A 23,392-nucleotide genomic window follows, 5' to 3' on the forward strand; every position below is an offset into this window, starting at 1 on the left:
TTGGTGATTTTGGCCAATTCTGTCAATTTATTTCCAAAACTAGTTTTTAGTAAATTTACTTGAGTTTCAACAGTAATCAGCGTGTCGTTTGTCTGTTGAATTAAATTACGAATTTGCGTTTTTAATAAGTGTACTTTCTGATGTTCATTTTTGAGACTAGACGTGACCTTATGTATTTCAGCGTTAAGAGTGTGTTCATTCACCAAAAGTTCATGGAATTGGTTCTCACTCAAAATACCGCAGCACCAATTAGCAAAGTTTCCAATGAAATTTAGTCCAAGTCCACGTTTAGCCCTGGAATACTCCTCAGGAGGTGGAGGAAATTCAACATATGTATTATTCAAATGAACACTAAATAAGTGTTGAAATTCACTTACCATTTTGTCCAAGGAATGAAATATTTCTACCTCGTGGTTTGTTTCCACGTAATTTACCTTATCCTTTTTAGCGAAGTTCATCATAGAATAGTCAACAATATCTTGGTCGGGTAGAGACTCCATGTAGGTAAGGGGAACGCTTCCTTCATAGAGGATGACCTTGGGTAGTTGGCGCCAGTAAGCTCCAGGCATGAGCCTAATGGTTGGGATGGTCCAAACATCATCCAAAAATAAAATTAGGTATACCAAAAGCATCTTGAATATCTGAAACTAGAGATAGCATAAGTGCCCATACTATACACTTATATATCTCCCCTGGGAATTATTGCTTCGACCCGAAGCAATTAAAACACGTAACATAAGTTGTGACCTAGACAATAGCCAGACATTGTAGGGTTGAAGGAAAGCATGTTGAAAATGCTATGGGTTGTAAATGAACGCTAAACGACACTCGGTGGCAAAACTAAACAACAATAACTAATAATATTATTAATACTAATAATAATAATAATAATAATACTCAGAAGAATATATGATAATATTGGTACGAGACATTACAATAGTGGCAAAGGTTGAACACCTACAGTAATAACTTTGCCAATAATAATAACAATATAATAATAATAAAAAGAATAATAAAACTAATAATGAGAAAAAAATATATATAGGTAGATATAATATGAGTACTTCAGCAAGGTCGAATAAGACCGAGAACATAACTAGCTATACAAACACTCATATGTATATACACAATAAATGAACTACGGTTCGTATAAGCCTACCCTAGCTTCAAGGTAGACAGGCCAGTAATGCAATGACCCATTTGTAGTATCGAGGCAGGTATGAAGAGTCCATAGATCTCCTGCCACCTGAACAATGGACCCAATGTAATTCCGTAGCTCTATAGCTCTCTCTTCGAGCCAGGTTGTCCGTGACTCGGAAGTCACCAGTCTACGTAGACCCTCACGTAGGAATGTAATAATGTCATGGACAACATAAAGAAAAGCCGCAGAGTCCCGTGGTAGGACTGCGGGCAGGATATCAATGCCCTCATCTATGTGCACATTTTCCACTGTTACAAAGGCCTGTACGAAATCGATATGCATAAAGGTAAAAATTAATAATTCGATTTCCTCATCATGACCTATTGGCATAAAAGCGTCTTGAATATCCATCATGGTTGGTGAATACAAATGTAAAGGTAAATTGGGAACTTCTGGAAGTATGCCCCGGGCAAATTCATCGTCATTCACAAGAATTGATATATTATCCATTGAGTCATCCGAGATGGACATGTCATCAGGAAAAGCATGAACAAGAACAGTCGAAAGGCTAGAAATAGAATCTTGACTGCTCTCGTCAATGTGAATGGGAACGGTATCAGAACTCATGTTAGTAAGCATATAAATCCAATGTTTGGAAGGAAACGTTGAACTCACAATCAAAATGGAATTCCAAGTGATAGAGCTGGTAACATCTAAAAATGAACGTTTGAATACATAAAAGGGAATCCTCAAGAAAGGCGTTCTTTCTCTCTACTGTAACTGCGCAAGCGTTGACAAACTTTATAAATAACAATAGCTCCGAAAAAACTACTTGCTCAGACACGGAGTCTCTAATATTTCCAACACTTGGAATTTCGAAAATTTCTGTGCTCAATCGAAATAACCAATGGTCAACATTAATTGCCATACTGCATCATTAAGACCAAGTTAAATTAAAACGTAATAAAACTTGTGTACCCCCTAAAAAGAAATGTTGTTTATCTACAGGTAAGATTATAATATAGAGATAGGCCTACTAACGTAGACGACGCTTTCTTTCTTGACGCAATAAAACTTTTACATATCTATAATCTGTGTTAAAATTGCCTTTCACATTTTTACTTCATGAATGCTTAAGTAAGTTCCGAGAGTAGTAGTTACTCCAAGGGGGAACGTTCTTTTGGCGCCTCTGCAGCTAAGAGGGTATCCAACTGTTGCAAAAGTTGCAATACTTCCGTGTTACTTTTATCGCCGATGCTAATCGGAAAATTCCTATAAATACCAGCTTTCATATGAATGCGTATAAAATTACGGGCAATTTCAGTGCAATCCGTGAAAAATTTGTCGGCCGACTGAGTTTTAAATAACACTGAAAGATATTTGTTAATTGTTTCTACTTTGACTGGTTCAAGAACTCTCGATGGAGAAACGTTTAGCTGCGAAGCTATTCCTTGAATGATGGATTGAAATTGGGGCCCAGCAGGAGTAATTACTAATTCCAATCCTTCTATTACAATTTTTTCCCAGATAACCGTTAGACATAGATAAATATATATTAAAAGAGTTAAAATAATAGTAACGATAATGGGTAGATAGAAAGGAAAAAAATGCTAAAACAGCGTAAGCGCGATAATTAGCCAACTGGCGTGCTTTCGTGTCTTATGAAGGCGAAGCGTATATACGCGTAGCGTAAGGCACAAAAATAGAACTGTTTTCCTACCTTCCTAAGAAAGTCTTTTAATTATGGCAACTGAAAAAAAAGAAAACATTTATTTTTGTGACTATAATGCATATGGCATGTTATAGTAGATATGTATATCTGTAATTTGGGCTACTATAACCGAATAAAACAAGTTTAAGAAACAATCGTGTGCTATTTTATTCTGGAAGTTTAATAAGAGAAATAGATAGGGAAGTCGACTTGTTTAGGTTTTTCTTGTAGAGATAAGATAAGAAGCAGACCGCAACTCTGTTGATAGATAACACGCGGAGCCTGGGATAAGAGCCTATCGCCACGGCACGAGGAAGTTGTCAGGAAGCGAATTGCATGCATATGTTGTTTGTCTAGACAGTTGAGATCGCTCATTCCTTCTTTCTTCCCTGTGTGGCGATAGCCATAGAAATATCCACTATAAACAGAGGAGGAAAAATAATTGAGAACCAGATACTGCTGTTGTTTCTCCTAAGCGAAATAACAAATATATATATATTGCCCCTGAAATGAATTTCTCCTGAATGCGATGAAAAGTAGCAACTACTTGCCTGGTAATCAAAAGAACCATGTTCGAAACTAAACCCTTTTTATATAATATATGATTCTACTATATTTAAATACGTTTTTAATCGGCGTCCCGATTAACCTTGGTGCATAAAATAACTTGCTTTACTGTGAAAGACCTGATCGTGGCCAGTATTGCTTTAAGCGAGAAATGTTCACACGTAGTGTTTTCTTTCCCTTCACTCGTTCCACATCATAAACATTCTTTCCTCTGACATTTGTAATTGAATATGGACCATCATATTTACGTCGTAACTTGTCGGAAAGTCCTTTTTGTTTTGCAGGCATGTAAACCATAACAAGGTCACCTACAACAAATGATGGTTCTTGACGGTTATTGTCGTACCGATGTTTTGAGTTCTGGTGCCGTTTACTGTGCAGTTCTTTGGCTATATCACGAATGGTTCGTGCATGTTTCCGAAAATTTTCAGAGAATGAGTCTACAGGATTTGAATTCAATCCTATTTCTAGTGGAAAATTTGGTTTACGACCGTACATGATTTCGTAGGGAGATAAACCTGATAACCCTTCCAAGGGACTACAGTTGTAAGCATATACTGCAAGATTCAGATAAGACGCCCAGTCTTTCTGATGTTTAGCGGTATATTTACTGAGCATATTAGCAATGCTCCTATTTACGCGTTCTGCTTTTCCATTACACTGAGGGTGATAGCCGCTGGTATTCAGATGTTTGATTTTAAGTTCGTTCAAGATATTTTCCACCAAGGCAGCTTGGTAAACAGAACCACGGTCCGTAAGAATAGTGGACACTGGACCATATACTGTAAAAATTTTCTGGACAAAGAAGGTAGCGATTTTCTTTGCAGATAAGCTTCTGAGAGGTTGAGCAACCACCCAAGATGAGAGTGAATCTACAGCAAACAAAATATACTTGTAACCATTGGATGGCGTTATTGGTCCGAATACATCTGAACTCCAAGATTCACAAATATTTCCCATCGGAAGAGGGTGAAGATAACCCTGTTTCATTCCTGATGGTGCGTTTTTCTCTTGACATATCTGGCACGAGCGTACGTAATGTATTACGTCATTTCGCGATGTTCTCCAGTAATATCTTTCATTTACCTTCTGCAAACATTTAGTTTGACCTAAGTGTCCTCCGGTGTACGGTGAGTCATGCACCTCTGTTAGCACATCATGTATCATGTTATCGGGAATTACCAGAAGCTTTCTGCCTGTATTGCGCTTATATAGCACTCCGTTATCTAGTTCGTAATAACGAACAGAAAGATGGGATGGGTCGCGTTCTTTTAATTCTATTAGTGCCTTGACTTCTGGATCCTGCATCTGGCGATTTCGTATCATGGTAGCGCGGTCAGTTGACCCAAGATCAACCTGTTGATCGATAGTCTCGACTATATCCCCATGATCAATGAAATCACGTTCCTCGTCTGTTAAAGGAGCTGATGCAGTGCGAGATAGACAGTCCGGCACGCAATTAAGACGTCCTGGACGGTGTCTAATTGAGAACTTAAATTCCGAAAGCCGTATGCTCCAGCGAGCCAAGCGATTGGTGAGATCCTTAGCTGTTCGTAACCAACAAGCTCCTGCACTATCTACTACTGCTGTGAAGAAAGTGTCTGTCAAGTATTGACGAAAGTGAAGCACAGAGAATACAAGACAGTATACTTCTTTTTCGCAAATACTATAATTAACCTGTGGTCCCGTGAATAATCGTGAACAAAATGAAACTGGCTGGGTTATAGTTTTCTTTTCATTATTTGGATCTCGTGTCACGTGACAGAGCATTGAACCGAAGCCCATTGTTGAAGAATCACAATGTAATTCGATTGGCAATTTGGGATCAAAATGTCGTAGCACAGGGGCGGACGACAAACGTTCTTTCAGTTTGTTAAAAGCTTCGATTTGATGTTCACCCATAAGAAATGGTACACCTTTCTTTGTAAGATCGGTAAGAGGTTTGGCAATTAATGAAAAGCCCTCTATAAACCGACGAAAAAAATTTGCACAACCAAGAAACGATCTAACCTGTTTTAGGTTCGTTGGAACTGGAATTTTCTTAATAGCTGCTACCTTTTTCGGGTCGGTGGCGACTCCGTTTCTTCCTATTACATGTCCTAATATTTCTGTTTCCGCGTAGGCAAAGTGACATTTACTAGGCTTAGCTTTTAAGTTAGCTCGGTCCAGAGCGAGAAACATTTTTTCCAGTCTCTCCAAATGTTGTTCCCAAGTTTCGCTAAATACTATTATGTCATCCAGGAAGACACATAAACTGTTCCATTTAAGACCTGCAAAAACTTTATCTACACACCTTTGAAATGCTGCTGGGGCGTTCGCCAACCCAAAAGGAAGCCGAGTATACTCATATGTTCCAAGAGGGGTCACTAGGGCTGTTTTATGCCTATCTTTCTCTGCAATTTTTAACTGATGGTACGCTGAAAAGAGGTCTAACGTAGATATGTATTTTACTCCACTTAGATAGTGAATGATATCTGATATAACTGGTAAACAATAGTTTGGAACCTTCATTTTCGAGTTAATTCCGCGAAAATCTACTACCATGCGACAAGAACCGTCTTTTTTCGCTACAAGGATAATAGGTGCTCCATATTCAGACTCAGATTCCTGGATAATACCTAAGGAAAGCATTTTCTTCAATTCCGACTCGATAAAATCACGTTGTTTAGGAGAAACCCTGTATGGAGTGCGTCTAACTGGAATATCATCAGTGAGTGGAATTGTAACTTCATAGGCGTTTGTGACACCAAGTTGTTCCGGCGAGGATGCAAAACAGTGCTTATATTTCTCCAAAATAGTCAGTAATTCGCGTTTTTGTTCGTCCGTGATATCAGATGAAATATCTAAGTCGGTCTCAACGTTGAATTCTTTGTCTTCAAATTTGAAAGAACTTTTCAGGTTTTCATCCTTTATTACATCCACGTGATGATGTATTTCATCCTGACGAGGGGAAGAAGGGGTCGGAAAGATTATTTCTGGCTTGCATAAAATACCAATTACATAATTCTGTGGAAAAGTGACCGGAAAATGATTCATGTTAATGATTGGGATATGAGTCGTTGTGTACGAATTTATTAACAAGCGAGGGACTAAGCAACGATACTGGTCATAGAGACCATTATTCGTTTCAAGGATAAAATCCTCATTGTTGGGAACAGCTGTAGCAAAAGTTATAGTTAATTCCGAATATTCGTATGGCTCCAATACCACCGAATGCGAAGATAAGACTTTTAGCTTGGTTGTGGCGGATGAACATTTCCTGTTTTCCTCCTTGTTCATGTGCGGAAGTTCCTCAAATAGAGTCTTATCTGCTACGTCACTGGAATATGTCATAGCAGTGCTCTTCCTACCCGAAGGGAGGTTATCGTTAATCGCGCTCGGCGCTTCTTCCGTTGTCTTTTCCTTTTGTGTTCTTGAAACGACAGTATGCAAGTTTCGGTCGCGATTAGTCTCGGAAACAAATGCGACGAATTTCTTAGGAGGCATGAAAGTGCTTGGAACCTTTATTGATGCCGTGTTTATACGTTTAGAGTCTTTTTCGGGTGACGATCGTCTAGTCGTGCTTCTACTTTGGTCGTCTTTCAGTACTAGGGTTCGGATCTCGTTATTCACCATAGGTGTGTGCCTTTCCCGAATATAAGGTACAAAGGAAGTTTGTGGTTTACGTAACACTACTCCGGACGAGTTCAAATATCTAACAAAGCAATTAAAGAAGTCTGCGCCTAAAATGATGCGGTCTCGCAACGAAGGATTAGCACAAACCGCTAATGGCATATAAAACTTATGTGGTCCAACCCAGAAATAAAAGTTACATACTGGAGTGTTCCGTGATGCAACTCCTGATAACGTAGACAATGTCACTGAACCTGTTTTCCTAGCAGAAATTTTGAGATGGCGCGGTAACATACCAAAGTGTAATAGGCTACAAGTACTACCAGTGTCTATAAGTGCTGGAATCTTCTTCCTAAAAATATTGACATGTATCATCGGTCTTTTGTTGTAATTCTCGTCACCTAATGAGAAAGAAGAACAATTTTCTGCACGACACGATCGCTCTCTCAGGGGTTTTTGCTTATTTGGGCGAAGGCGACCCCTGTGGCGCATCCCCGTTATGCGTTTGGGTTTCCCGAGTTTCTTGGAAAAGGGGAAGGGGTTCGGGGCCCTCTGTTAGGATTTCGTTCGAAATTCCTATGATTATTTCCTCTAGAATCACGGCCTTGCATTGAAAAAGATCCACGTCCTCGATTGGTGGAATATCTTTCATTTGAAGGATATGAACCCCTATTTGGACAAAAACGCGCATAGTGAAATTTTGATCCACACGAGTAGCAAGCTCGATCATTGTTCCTACTGTTATTGCCGTTATTAGCTCTACCTCGGAAGGAATTAGAAAAACCTCTACCTCTATTGGAACCTCTGTGTGTGTTTGAAACTGGAGGGTTGTTTCGTCTCTCACGGTCAGCGTTTCGAGATTCTTCCATCGTGTGTACATATCTCGTTTCACTTCCCGATCTTCCGTTAAATTCTTTCTGCTTGTCATTTGAACGTTTGACAACCTGTGCGTAAGATCGCGAAGCGATGTCTGCTTGCCGTTTTGCGCGTTCCAAAAGTCGCAAATTAGCCAACAATTCATCTAGTGTTTGTGCTTTCATTGTTACTAACCTTTCTGCGTCTTGTGCTGGCAAGCCATTACAAACAAAATTTATTTTCCCGTCATCATTCATATTGGGATCTGCTCGCTTGCACATTTTTAGCACATCGTAAAAATAATTCTCTATCGACTCGTCGGTTTGTTTCTTTCTTGCAGCTAAATCTAGATAAGCTTGTCCGACCGGTAAAAGTGGTTGAAAAGCCTTAGTCAATGCTTCTTCGACCTGTGGAAACCCTTCTAGACCTTCTAACGTGGCGCGATTCAAATCCCAGTAAGCCAACGCGCTTTTCTTTAAATACGCAGGCAGAAATGTGACCTTTTGCGCATCGGTCCAACCTAAAATGGAAGAAACTCTCTTATATGTGTTGAAAAAGTCTGTTATACTTTCTCCAGGGTCAGCGTTAAAAATATCCGGTTGGATTGACGGAACCCTAGCGTAAGAACACATAGCGGAGTTTGACGTAGGATCTGGCATTTCGAATATATCACTTTCGGTAGGTAGCGGTGTATGTATTGCTTCCTCCGAACAAGCAGGGAGAGGACACGTAACGGTGGCAGTAAGCAGGGGTTTGCGTTCACCAGTCGTCTGTTGACGTGTGAGAACCATTAAACCTACATAATTCCGGACAATGAGCAAAGCGGACACCTCAAGACAAACCAAAGCGGAACCAATACGACAGAAAGCGACAAAAAGAGGAATAACACTTTTGAACCAAAGACCGCCAACAAACCACAAGAGACAACACGGAACCTAGAATCAAAGTATCTAGACAACCAATTTTGGGGTTGGGGGGTAAAAGGGGTATAACTGGGATCGGCCCTCCGCTGAATAAAGCAGAGATCGCACCTCCACCAAATGTAACGCTATTGCGTGGGGTTCCTAATAACTAAGAACTTAACACTAACTCTTCAACTAAAAGGCATTGTTTCGTGTCATGACATATGTTTATTATCTTAGACCTACACTATAGTACCTAAGTACTGATTGCTAGCTTCATGGCCATATCCTGATTATAGCTAATAGACAAGTTCTAAGTGGAGAGACCACTTAGTAAAAATGGGTCTTACCCTCTAAGATAGCAGCGGCGTCAGGCAGGGCGGCCTCTCGTCGTCACACAAGCCGGCAGGACACAGACACCGAACCTCGTTTTTGCAAGAAGTATATATTCACAATACGACCTTGTCTTCGTCCTCAACCCAGCTCTTAGTGCTCCCAACCTTGTGGCTATTTTCGTAATCTGTCCATTTGGCCTTTCTGACCCTGACGGAGGTTTTCTTGTGGTTAGGATGCCTTGAGGCCTGTCGTCAGGGCCAAGGTCTTGGCCTTGTTTATTTTTACTAAACCACCTCAACTTCCTGTTGGTCGCCTTTACGGTAACCTTGCCCTTGACTAAGAAGTAGGGGGGGAGGAAGGGCCTTGTCTTTATCACACGCGTCAAGGATGAGACAAGTGTATGTGACGTAAGTCCTTACTTCCTGCTTGAGTTCTGTTTTTATTTTTCACTTCCTTAGAGGCAACGCCCTTTTATGCAGCACAATGAGCTGTACGTTACACTGTCACTTTGAAATGACGTTTATATTCATATTAGACCTACGACTAGCTCGAACTAAAAACTCTTGTGAAATACTGTGTATATGTTATCCTTGTGAAGTGAGAAACTTCATATTTTGCTAAGAAAATATGCATGAAAAATTATATTTGTAGCTACTACTTGAAGAATTCAAATTATTATGATGGAATTTCAACTTACGTATACTCTGCATATAACGTGGTATATAGTTATTGCAGAGGAGTTCTTGTCTCGCAGTCAATTTATTTTTAGGTGAGGAACTCGAGAGTAGGCCTAAGTTGGAAATATTTAATGACCCACGTTGTGTGTTCGATTAATCAGAATTGGAGCGAGAGAAATCTGTAGTTAAGGTCATTCAACACGTCAATTTGTAAGTGTGAATGCAAGTTTTCTTTGATTTAGTGGGAAATCAGTCTGCTATTGTTGTAAGTAATAAATGGAAACATATATATTTTCTGCTCGATTAGGAATCGACAGCCCTTATCCAATCAATCAGTTTCTGTGTTTGAAACTTCTGTCTAGGAAAGCTACATACAATTTGCTTTTAATAACAGCAGCTTCAAAATAACCTATCCATTCTTGCCATGCCAAGTAATGTTTGATTTTGATTTGTTATATTTAACTTTGGTTTTCTGTCACTTTTGGCTAATCGCGAAGATGAGGATGGGTGATGCAATGACAAAATTGATGAAAGGACATCACAAAGAAAATAATGAAAACAATGCACAGGCTGGGTTCCGAACTCGGAACCTGTGGCGTCGTATTGCGTCTCAAACTAAGCAGTTGGTAAACCTGCCCGCGCACGGCGCATCTGGAACTCGCCCTTTCCCTCTGACCCCCAGAAAAATAGGTAACGGTTTCACCGACTGTCCGTCGCCCCCGACACTTCCCAACCGGACCCCTCCCCTCCAGTGCCTCACAATCGCGTCAGTAAACATGAGGTCCATCTCGGGGAAAATAGACGAGTTCAGACACATTGTTCTCGAAAGCGAATATGATAGTAATCGTCACAGAAAGTTGGCTGAAGGACAACGATGACGCTTCCAGTTTTCACGTCGAAGGCTACACGGTACTTCGAAAGGATCTAGTCCACAAACGCGCCGGTGGCATCGTTATTTACTGTCGTGCTGACATTTATGCCCAGATGCTTGACTGCGAAAATGTTGCTCCCGGCGACGACATAGAAATACTATGTGCGTCATTGAAAGTAAATAACAAATCACTTGGCATAATTGCAGCATATAGACCCCCAAATATCCCCTATAGTAGGCTGTCAGTTCTTGAAGATTACATTGCGCACGTGTTTCCTACTGTGGATAATCTAATTGTAGCCGGTGACATGAATAGCGATTTTTTATCACCTAATAAACCAGAAACACTTTTCCTCAAGTCAATAGTAGATACCTTCGGCATGACGCAAGTCATTCGTAAACCCACTAGAATCACAAGAACCTCTAAAACATTAGTGGACGTCATCATTGTAGATGATCCATCCATTGCACACTCCACTTACGTAACGGTGCCGATCAGCAATTCAGACCATTGTTTGACTTACATCACGGTCCTTCTTGAGAAACCCGACAAACGTTTCAAAATAATTTCGTACAGAAACTACTCATCGTTCGATATGGAGAGTTTTGAAACGGACGCTAAACATTTTCACTGGGACAATATTAAGCATTTCGAGAGTATTGACCAAAAAGTAAACTTTCTTAATAATGGTATTAAGACTATTTTCGATAAGCATGCCCCTGTACGTACTGCACGAATAACCAAGAAAAAAGTACCGTGGGTAACCGACAATACCAAACTATTAATGAAACTTAGAGATAATGCTCTTAGAAAATATAAACTGACGAACAATCCGTCACATTGGGATTATTATAAAGAACTGCGGAATTTCACCACGTCGGTTATAAGACACTAGAAGAAAGCCTACCTCTCTTTCCACGTCAATAGAAACGTCCCTGATTCAAAATTAATGTGGAAAGAGATAAAGAAATGTGGTATTTACGGAAAGGTGGAGCCGAGTGTCCCACACTTTTTAAATGATCCGCATCTGTTAAACACCCACTTTATTGACAGCGCAGTCCCTCTAACCAAGAAACCGATCTCATCCTCGAAGAGTGCGAACGCTTCCTTACAACTACATTTACTGGAAACGGCGACACCTTCTTCTTTCGACCCGTCAAAGAAGTAGAAATTGCACAACTCGTGTCCAAAATCCGTTCCAATTCTTGTGGCACAGACGGCATAAAGCTAATTCTTCCACACATTCTTTCACCTCTGACTCACTTGATAAATTTCTCCTTAGATAAGAACACCTTTCCCCTTGCATTGAAGGAGGCTAGAATCCTGCCCTTGCCGAAGAAACGACACGTGACCGACATGAACGACTTACGACCAATTAGTATATTACCTGTCTTATCAAAAGTTATCGAGAAAGCAGTGTACAAGCAGATAGAAAGTTTTGTTAGCAAAAATCAAATATTGCCTGCAGTACAGTCTGGTTTCCGACCTTCCCACAGCCCTGCAACGGCGCTCATGAAAGTAACAGACGGCATTTTACAAACGCTAAACGAAAGTAAGGCGGCAGTCTTGGTGTTGCTTGACTTGTCCAAGGCGTTTAATCTTGTATCTCATCAGCTACTCCTTTCGAAAATGAGTTACTACGGTTTTTCGCCGGGAGCAATAAAATGGTTCCGGTCTTACCTTACTGGGCGAGTGCAATCGGTGACGCTTCCCTCAGGAGCTACATCGACTCCCCTTACGATACCCTCAGGGGTTGCGCAAGGAAGTATTCTAGGCCCTTTTCTATATTCCCTCTTCACCGCCGACCTACCCCTAAATGTACGACACAGTGTACCTCATTGTTATGCAGATGACACGCAGCTGATGATGCCAGTAGACCCCAAAAATTCAAAACCAGCAATTGGTCTCCTGAACCGTGACCTTGATGCTATTTATAAATGGTGTAAACGTAATGGTCTTGTAATTAACCCCTGTAAATGCTGCTTTACATTAATTGGTTCTAGCGCTGCCTTAAATAAAATTCAAATAAATGGGTTATCAATTAATATTAATGATGTGAGGGTCCCACACTGCACAACTGTTAAGAACTTAGGTGTGATATTTAATGAGAAACTTGACTGGCAAAACCACGTAACGTCACAGAGTTCAAAAGCTTATGGTATACTTCGATTACTGTGACGTTGTTTGCGGTGTTAATTTAACAAAAAAGAATGCTAAAATTGCACAAAAAGTACAGAATTCTTGTATACGTTTTGCATTTAGCTTGAAACGAGGGGATCACATACTGCCTTACATAAATGACGTTAATTGGCTGAATATGACACGACGCAGAAAGCTACATCTGCCCTGCACCATATTCAAAATTCTGCAAACAAAAACACCAACATACTTATACGACAGACTCCAGTTTAGACACGACATACACAACTACACGACTCGACACTCTAAGAAACTTAATCTGGACAGATTCTCAAAATCCATATTCCTGTCATCCTTTAAAGCTGCTTCTGCATATTGTTGGAATGCGCTGCCACCAGATGCTACCTCGTGTGCGACGTACAACAGCTCTAAAAGGGCAGTAACAAAAATACTTCTACATGAGCAAGGACAGAGCCTCAGTACACATGACTAGATTCAGCACGCTTACGTTGAAATCAAAACAAAAAATGAGCAGATTTGAACTCAAGATGAACATTTTGATGTATGTGAATGAGAAAAATTGTTTTTATTTTTATATTTTTATCTTATCTTTTATCTTTTTAGTGTGTTAATTACTGAAATAGTTAGAAGTGAAAATGTAATGGAATTTTTATGTAGTAATTGTATTCTGTTTGTTATAGTGTACTAGATCTTGTGGGTTAAGTGGTTGCTACGCCCCTTGGAGGTACGTACTTAAATGTTATTTACCACGGCTACAGATATCTTAATCTCAGAGGGATAGGTTCTTTATTTGAGAATTTCAAATAAGAAAGCGTTTTATAGCCAAGAGGATATAATTAAATGCGGATCTATATTCTGAGAAATATGCAAAAAATCAGAGAAATATATATATATATATTTATATATGTATAATCGAAAAGGCTTCTTCTTCTTTAACTATAGAAAAGGCTTCTTCTTCTTTGACTATCAACAAGGCTTCTTCTTCTTTTAATATGGAAAAGGCTTCTTCTTCTTTTATTATTAAAAAGGCTTCTTCTTCTTTGACTATCAACAAGGCTTCTTCTTCTTTTAATATGGAAAAGGCTTCTTCTTTTATTATTATTAAAAAGGCTTCTTCTTCTTTAACTATCAACAAGGCTTCTTCTTCTTTTATCAATCTACTCTATGGTAATAGGAAAGCTTCTTTTTCTTTCTTCTACTCTTTATGATAATCTCTTTCTTCTATTTACAAAAAAAAGGTCATCCCCTTTTGTTCATCGCTGTTCTTATTTCCTCTATTCATATCAATTCTTATTTCTTCTTTCAGCAGAATTCTTATTATCTTCTATATTCTGCCGAGATATTCTTATATTCTCGATAAATTCTTCTATTTATTCTTTCCAAAGCAAATTCTTATTTCTTCGATTCTTCTTTGCCACTGGAAAAAGTCTCATTTCTCTCATTTATCGCAAATATTTCTCTTTACCATATCTCTTCTCAATAATATAGACAAATCGTTGTGCTGCATTACTTGTAGAGAATTGAACCAAAGCTATAGAGGATTTTTAGGAGCGTCTAATCTGACAATAGCGCCTCCTCCTCAAACAACAACCAAGGGAGATAACTAGGATCGCTAATAACAAGCGCTGCCGATGGCCCAGTGCGACTAATAAAGAGCGCAACCGTAAAGTGCTTCGGGGCGTCTAATTTGACATCAGCGCCACCGGGGACAAACAACCAAAACACTGACGATGTTCTCCTCGTCAGAAAAATAAAAAGAGATAGATTTCTGAATTCGTTCGCTTACTTAATAACTTTCCTAAACGTTCCATATGCGGCCATATTCTTAATTTTAATTTGCTATATACAACATTCTATTTATTTCTTTTATAGTATTTGAACTCTTCTTTTATATATTTCTCAATTTACTATAATATATATAATCCCTCTTCTCCGCTCTAAGTTTTTTATAATTTCCTTTGCTCCTCTTTATATAGCGTGCTGCCATTTCTCGTCGATTCCGAGAAACCATTCCTCCTTGCAACCTTCATTGTGTCATCGAAATTGGCACGTGACATAGTAGAGCAGCCACTGGCTGAACTTCGCCCATGAATAAAGAAATTCTAATTCTAATTCTAATTCTAACCGTTCCGCCACGGAGGTCTGCAAAGTATTGTTTGACCATACATTGTTCATGAAATAAAAACAACATATACAGTGGCTCACATTAGTAATCGAATACGTAGCATTTTGCTGCATTTCTTCACAATATTTGAAAATTAAGAACATGTACATAAATATAAACGATGGTGAAATACGTATTTATACTCATTTATTAAAGCTTTATTCCCTGTTACATTTTTTTAAAATTTTGGGTGCGTCAGCACTTAGGCTATTTTGTACCCGCCACGTTATACGGGGTCCAGCCCCTTACCATAACAAGTAACATAACTGTAATGTCGTATAACTGAAATATTAAAATATTCTGCCTTAGGTTAAAAGCTGAGGCTGTAAAGGGGCACTCAGCACACATGACAAAAAGCAGGAGAACAGAGAAATATACTGGCCATAGAGCCAATCGCCAGAGTCTCGTTCGTCTGCAAAGAGCAGTCCAGGGTGCACTACGTGAAATGAAGTTGATGACTGGGTGTACTACGTGGAAGGTCACCCCTTACACCACTGTTACCTTTTCAAATCTGAAAATAGTTATTTATGTTTGGGTGTAAAAGAAGAGATCATTTTAATATTCAGACAAATCGTGAAAGCCTTCTGTTTATGTTTAGCTACATTTCCATTCTGACAAGTTCCAGACTCATGATGCGCAACATGTGCCGGAGCATGTTGCGCGTCATTTAGTGCACTGTTTCCAATTCAAAACTACTTCTGAAAATACGCCCGCAACAACACTTGAGTGCAGGACCGCAGTGTATCGTTGTGCATTGCAATAGAGTAGTCAGTGTTTCTTCTCTTGCATTGTAATAATTTGGTGGTGATTTAATTTGTGTAAAGATGAACAATACAGCTATGGCGGGTTTTGTGGTTATGGCAGGCGCGTAAGTAGTATAATTTATGCTATTACTGGGACACAAAAAGTATGACCTCCCTCAGACTGGTTTTGGCTACACTTAAAACTAGGTCAAGATGCTTATATAAGCTTATTGCCTACAGTGTGCTACCTGTCTAATCCAAGACTTTAGTAAAAAGACCTCGGGGATTGCCTTGAAAAAGTATGACCCACCTCAGATTGATTTGGCTACACTTACAAAAGCTGCATCTGTCAGATTGTTGTCCATACGATCGTAAAAAAATTGCCCCTCTTGGCATTGGTTTGGCTACACTTAAAACTAAGCCAAGATGCTCATATGAGCTTATTGCCTTTAGTGTAATACTCTGTCAAGTGTGCTTAAATACTTAACAGTCAGTTCAGAAAAACTAAATATGCTGACCAAGGCAGTAATTTATTTTATTATAAAACATAAACTAACGTAACGTTTCAACCTTCTAGCAAGGTCTTCTTCAGACTCTGTATCAAGTACAAAAGTAACCAGATACAACAAGAAGGGTAATATATATACACAAACATTACTCCCTCCAGACTATTTAAACTAACTAAATAGTCTGGAGGGAGTAATGTTTGTGTATATATATTACCCTTCTTGTTGTATCTGGTTACTTTTGTACTTGATACAGAGTCTGAAGAAGACCTTGCTAGAAGGTTGAAACGTTACGTTAGTTTATGTTTTATAATAAAATAAATTACTGCCTTGGTCAGCATATTTAGTTTTTCATAATCATGGAAACAAGGCTTAATGGAGTTATAGTCAGTTCAGAGTATTAATGTGTTAACCCGAATATTTTAATTGCGTACCAGGCTCAACTTGTATATCTAGTACTAAGACAATGCATTATGCAGAGGCTTTCTAGAATTGCTCTGTAACTCTTTCGTTTCTTATATCATAAACATATGATTTCTGACCTATAAGAATAACACTGCATATGGTGTCGGCAGGTGGTGTATCATGGAATTCACAGATTATTTTAATGTTTGTCCTGTCATTAACTACAACCTGCTTGCGTTTTGAGGTGTTGATGACAAACATCGGTCTCTGTGCTTTGAATTCATCGGGTGAGTAATACATGTCGGTATTGCCAGTAGTGACTCTTTTGTATGCTGTGTAGGCCTCGTATAATTTAAGAAAATCATCCTTTGACATGTCTAAATTATAGTTTTCTCAAGGAAAGACCTCGTTTCTGCCGTTTTTGAGATATATGTTATTGATATTGCAGTTATCGAAATTACTTGAATTTTGTTGCTGGTTGTTGTCTCGACGAGTCTGAAACAGCACCACCACAAAATCTGGCATGTCATATTGTATACTAGAAAATGAATTCGTAGCATGGAATTCGTAATAGCTACCAGTGGCTGGCTTCTGGACACACATATATATATAAAATTGTAAAGGCACCTGTGGATTTTTTAGTATATCTGCTTTGTATTTAAGAGCATAACTGGCTTCGTATTCAACAACCGGGATTCTTAGCTCTATAGTCTGAATAACACATTTGCCTTCGTCAGGTAGGGTATAAGGCAGAGTTGCACCAGTAGAGTTTAATGTACTGTACCGCATCAAAGTATTATTATCATTGGCGGCTCTTCGAAATGTGATTCTTAATCCACCCTTCCACATAATGTCTTTGTAATCTGAAAAGAATTCTGGCAACAGGCGCATCGGAAACAGTACAGTGTGGCTCTTAGTTATTATTTTATCGCCAGCCTCAAATCCACCGATTTTGTAGTACGAGGCCTCGGTCTTGGATAAATTCAGTGTGGCCAAAGCTGTAGAGGTAATACCAGGATAGTCTACTCTGTTTATGACAACACCATGCTTTCGGATCTCGATTTGAGAAAACAGATGTGGTACAAAATTGTCTACTAGTTTTATATTTGAGTTAACAGAATAATCTGTGCCATCGAGCTTGACAACATCAAACTTGATATATAGGTCTGCTCTATGGGGGTGTATAAAGCCATCCCCTACGTCAAGGTCAACCTCAATCTCTGTGTTGGGCTGATTCAAATTGGCAAAGGTCCTACGGTTCGGAGGGAACGACTGTAGCTCGTAGCTTTTGATATGCTCCATTTTTTAGTATGTATTTTAATTATATATTAATCTCTATGATGGCGGTTGTTGTGGCTCCGGCAAAATCAACTAATTCTTCTTTTTCGTTAGTGATCACCAACTCAATGTAGTTGATTCTATTATGGCACACAGGAAAATATAATGTTGGTGATGGGGTGTAGATGATTGGCTCCATGAATTCAGAGTTAGGTTTGAATGTTGCGATGATGCCAGTTTGTTTGTGAGTGCCTATGCCATCTCATTTGGTGATCATACCCTCGGCAACATTACAATGAATATTCAGAGTCTTTATGGCCAAGAATTTAGGTATATTAACAGCAGTGTGTTTGATGGCTGGTTCAAGTTTTGTGTTGTTCTGGAAGCCTAATAGCTCTGCTATAGTACCCAGATCCACTGTCTCTGAAGCAGACACAATCTCTACTCTGTGAGTGACAGAATTTTCAGTTAAGACAACACCACTATGTAACTGAGCATTTAAAGTAGATATATTATACTGCCCTGGAGTGATGACAATTTTTTGATCCCCAACTGTGATTGTGTTGTTATGGTGTGTAATATTAGGATCAAGTACATGCCGTAGAATGCTCTAAGAGCTATTGATTTGGGATACATAATATCATCATGTAGTTTGAGTTTTAAGATTGAATTCTGGCTGGTCAGATGGAATATGCCCATGATGTTTTAGATAACACAGGGCCTTTTAAAAATCTTATATTCATGGTTTATTTATTTGGGACACATATCTAAGAACAGATAAACACAGATGTCCACAATTAATATCTTCAAAATTTTGAATACGATCTTCATTGTAATACAGATTATGAGATTTTAGATATTTTACTACATTATTAGGTAGAATCCCCCCAAACGAATCGAACACAAACGCCTCGTTGTTTGAATATTTAAGATAGCAGATCCAGTGTGTGCCCTGATTTTTGTAGCTATCCAAATTGACTATGCCACACTCTTTTTTGAGCAGTTGTTTTGGTAAAGAATCAGACATATATACACCTCTAAAATCTTTGATGCCCAGTGATTCTTGGTTGGTAAGCGGCGCTTGTTTTTTTAAAAACATATTTATGACTTTTTTAATAGCTTTGCCTTGTTTTTCTATGGCCAGATTATGGCGCCTTTGTTCAGCTAATTCGGCCTCACTCTTCTTGGCATCTATTACTGTTTTTACTATGGCAGCCGATCCCCCTGCTAAGCTATCAACTGCACAGAGTGCTGCTAAGATAGCCGGGATACTAAATATAAAGCCACCTACATGTGATATTTTACTGGGTTGCTGTAATTTTTTTAATTGGGGGTAGTAAGTAACAACTTCATACCATGCCCTTTGACAAGACAAGAGATTTTCTTTTTGCGCTGCTTTTTGGTTAGAAGACTATCGATAGTACCAAGAGATTTAAGACCTGCATAAGGTATCTGATACATAACACCCTTGGCCTTCATCATAGGTTTATATATATATATATATATTCTGGGATTATATAGCTTAATTAAGTGGTTTCAATTTAAGTCGTAACACTTATTGCTGGGCCAGTTTATTTAGTTTGTTACAACCCCCACCCTAGTTTTTGTTTGGTGTTCATAGCTATGGTGGTCCCTAATGCTCCTATTTTTTCACCCAAAGAAGCATCTCTGCTTACTAATCTACCGAATGTAGACTCTTCTAATTTTTTGTCTGCCACATGTCGCTTGTCAAGATCGGTATGTGTGTTGTATGCTATGTCATGGTCTCTACAAGCAGCATCTAGGGGATTAACACCAGGATCCCCTCTGTTTAGTCTATGGTCTAGTTTGGTACCGGGTCCACAATACTGATAGCCTGGTATGTGTAGCTCAAATGGCAGCTTGTTTATGATGTCATTAACCAGCTCCCGACCCTCAGACATATTCCAAAATTTAGGCGGTAGAGTATTAATAATTTTTATAAGATATCCAATCCCCTTAGTGTCGTTGACTATAAAATTAGACAATTTGGTGGCTATCATATCCATAATTCCGACTTTTTCGTTGTAAAAGTTGTGGTTACCGGCATTGTCTTCGCCAGCTATGACGAGCAGCCTATCTATTAACTTTCTTACATCGTCAACCCAGACGAATTCTTTAGGCAGGGTGCTGTACTGTTTGATCCCGCTACCTGTTTTGATCTGTGTCCATATAGGCTTGATTAAGTTGTTGTATTTTGCTCCACTGCTAGACTTGACTCTTTTTTGTGTAGGGTCGTTGTTTTGGTACAGGGCATCTGATTTTATTAGTATTTCTTTTTAGTACTCATAGTCTTGATCTGTATAGTCGTCAGGCCGTTTACGAGTCATCAGTTCCCACAATCCAGGTGTTCCAGGACACTTAACAAAACCGCCTCTTTCTCCAAGATGAGATTCTGAATATACAATCAGATCATCGCCCATAAACGTTACCCTAAAATTGCCAATTTTATGTATAATGATACCGTCACGCTCTGTGTCAGCATATAAACAGAAGACCTCGTCTTTGTTGCCTTTAGGTGTGCTTAAATATTTTTCAGCAAGAAGGCCCAATTCAATAGGATCCTGACTAGCTTCGATTCTTCGAGGACGAACAGGACTAGGTGTATGAATACTAGAAAGGGGGTGATTGGATAATCTAATATGTTCCGAGCAGCTACCGGCACAAGCTCTGTGATCAAATTTTGGTTCTGCTCAGTAACAGTTTTGATATTTTTACCCAGTTCACTAATAGTATCAATAATAGGCTGTTCTGTGCTCTTGTGTTGTTCATAAAAACCTCGGTTTTACAAGATAGTCTCTTAATTTAAGATCGTCAACGATTGGTCGTTTCATGGCTGTTTATATACGTCTCTACATCTAGAAAATCATTGATTTTACTCCTATATTTACCACTATTGGGCTTCCTTGTCATATCGATTGTGACAAACCCGTAGCTGTCCTGGTTCTAGCACCTACCACAAAACTTAGAAAAATCGTTGTAGCTTAAGTCTGTACCTACATACTCGTCATGTATGTGTTTGAGGTTAGTATGATCTTGACGAAACGCACATATGAAATTGCTGTTGTCTCGGATCAGCTGCTTCGGTATTTTAGAAAAGGTCTGCTACTGGTAGAAGCAATCTATCTCTTTGTGCCGCCCCTGTGTAAAAAAATTTCGAACCTCGTTTTAATATCTAATATTATGTCATCAAACACAACAACAGAATTATCGAGACAGTCATCGAGTGGCTTAACATCTGATTCAAAAGTGGCTATATCCAGTCCATCGTATAGCTTCATCAGCTGCTGATATTTTAATTGTTCTAAGCTCTTAGAAAAGACGTACAAGTGCCTGTTTTTCCAGTCTAACCAGTTAGGTGCCAGTAAAAAATTATCAACCAGTAGCGTAGTCTTACCGCAACCCGACGGCCCAAGAATAAGACAACGAATATTATCAGGTAGCAGATTGCCATTTTTCTTAGTCTGCTGTTCGGGCTCTGGTAGTGGCTTTATAACATCCCAGGTGTTCATAGTATCACTTTGTCTGCTTTGATCTAGCTGTTTTCCGGATGACCTAGCCATTTGACCAGTAGCTTGTTGCCTTTTTTGCAGATGACTTTTTCTATGAGATATGTGTCAGGCTGTTTAGTTTTGCTAAGTTCTTCTTCATAGAATCGGCCCTTGAGGATTTCGTTGTGATGGTCTTTTATTATACAGGGTGTCGCAAAACGCTTTCAACAACGCTTGGGTGCTGGTAGATATCATAAAAACAAGGAACTTTTCCCTATAAAGTTTACCTCGAAAGCGCTTAGTTTCTGCGCTATAAGCGCTTAAAATCTATCCTGTACATATACAACCCAACACAGCAAAAGCTTGCTCTGACATAACTACAAGGGGCGCGTGGCAGGGTTGCCACTAGCGTTCTTCGTTAAGAGAGACGACTTGAAAACAACAACTTGGGAGTCTTGCCCGAGCAAAATTCAAAACATTAATGATACTTGCGATGTTGTAAGAAGCATTGATAATATTTATAAACTCACCAAGACAAATAATGGGCAGACTGAAATTCAAGATTACTCATTCTAAAATATCTCCATAATTGATTGATTGATTTCCTTTATTTTAATTAGCTTTTCTGCCATCTATAACTAATCGCGAAGATGAGGATGATATGCTGAAATAACAAATGACACCAATGTCTAGGCCAGGATTTAAACCCGAGACACCTGGCGCCGTAGCGAGTGTGATTACCACATCACCACTGAGTGTTTCGTGTATCATGCAATATCAACAATTGCAAGGAACACGTGAGATAGGGGAAATCCACGAACGAGCAAATGTAAACATGATGTGTTTGCTGCCTCGTTTCGAACACGCGGACTGTAACGTTATTACAATTGATTTATTAGAAAATTGTGAACTAGCGCTATTGCGAATCGAGTTCGTTATAAAAAGCAGGCAAACCTCTATACTGAAAAGAAACAAAAATCTCCGCGGATGAATAGGGGAAATCCACGAACGAACAAATGTAAACATGATGTGTTTGCTACCTCGCTTCGAACACGCAGACTGTAATGTTATTACAATTTATTTGAAAATTATTCCTATCTGTGCTAGCATTATTGCTAATCGTGTTCGTCTCATAAGGAAATAATTGCAAAGCTCTTTTAATTTAATGATTAATTGATTCATTGATTTGCTTTATTTTACTTTGCTTTTTGTACCACTTTTGACTAATTTGCGAAGATGGGGATGAGTGATGATATGATGAAATTGATGAATGGACACTCACAAACATCCATGCCCAAGCCGGGATTCGAACCCAAGACCCCTGGCATCGTAGCGCGATGTTCTAACCACTCCGCCACGTGGGTCGGCTTTTAATTTAATGAAAAAAGTCGTTTAGACATGAATAAATCACACATTAAATAAAACCAGTGCTTAATAAAAACCAAAGCCAAGAAATGCATACTTATATCAAGCGCTCAAGTGTAAAGGGCACCTGTCTTGTACTGTAACATTTTCGGAAGGCATCAAAATGTCAAATTTTAGTTCACTCTGGAAACAACGTTTTGTAGCAAACGACCGAGATTTTGACATCTAAATGAACTTTCGGGATAATTCTTATGAATTTCAATTCTTCTCATTGTACGTCATTGTTCTGCACATTCAGGCAAATAGTAAATACGAGGACGAGAGATCCAGTGACACCTTTATCCAGGTCGGAACTCGTGTCCGAAACATTCGGTAGAGATATCATGTGTTGATCACTAAACGTACTCAGTCACCGGAGTGGCTCAAGGATATTCATCTGCCGGAGATTTTTGTTTCTTTTCAGTATAGAGGTTTGCCTACTTTTTATAACGAACTCGATTCGCAATAGCGCTAGTTCACAATTTTCTAATAAATCAATTGTAATAATGTTACAGTCCGCGTGTTCGAAACGAGGCAGCAAACACATCAT

General features: G+C 39.0%; 1 protein-coding gene across 5 annotated transcripts in view; it reads left to right on the top strand.

The window, feature by feature from the left end:
* The window catches only part of LOC145993918 (sodium-coupled monocarboxylate transporter 2-like), a 386,054-nt gene that overhangs the window by 83,076 nt on the left and 279,586 nt on the right, over positions 1-23,392 (top strand). The window contains exon 1 of one of the 5 annotated variants that reach the window (XM_083129841.1): positions 13,512-13,557. The exons of the other annotated variants lie outside the window; for them this stretch is intronic. The gene's annotated coding sequence lies outside the window, so the exon portion shown is untranslated. Of the gene's footprint in view, positions 1-13,511; positions 13,558-23,392 lie in introns of those variants that run through there. 5 annotated transcript variants of the gene reach the window in all.

Source organism: Lepisma saccharinum, chromosome 10 (assembly GCF_977018435.1).
Source record: "Lepisma saccharinum chromosome 10, izLepSacc3.1, whole genome shotgun sequence".
NCBI lineage: Eukaryota > Metazoa > Arthropoda > Insecta > Zygentoma > Lepismatidae > Lepisma > Lepisma saccharinum.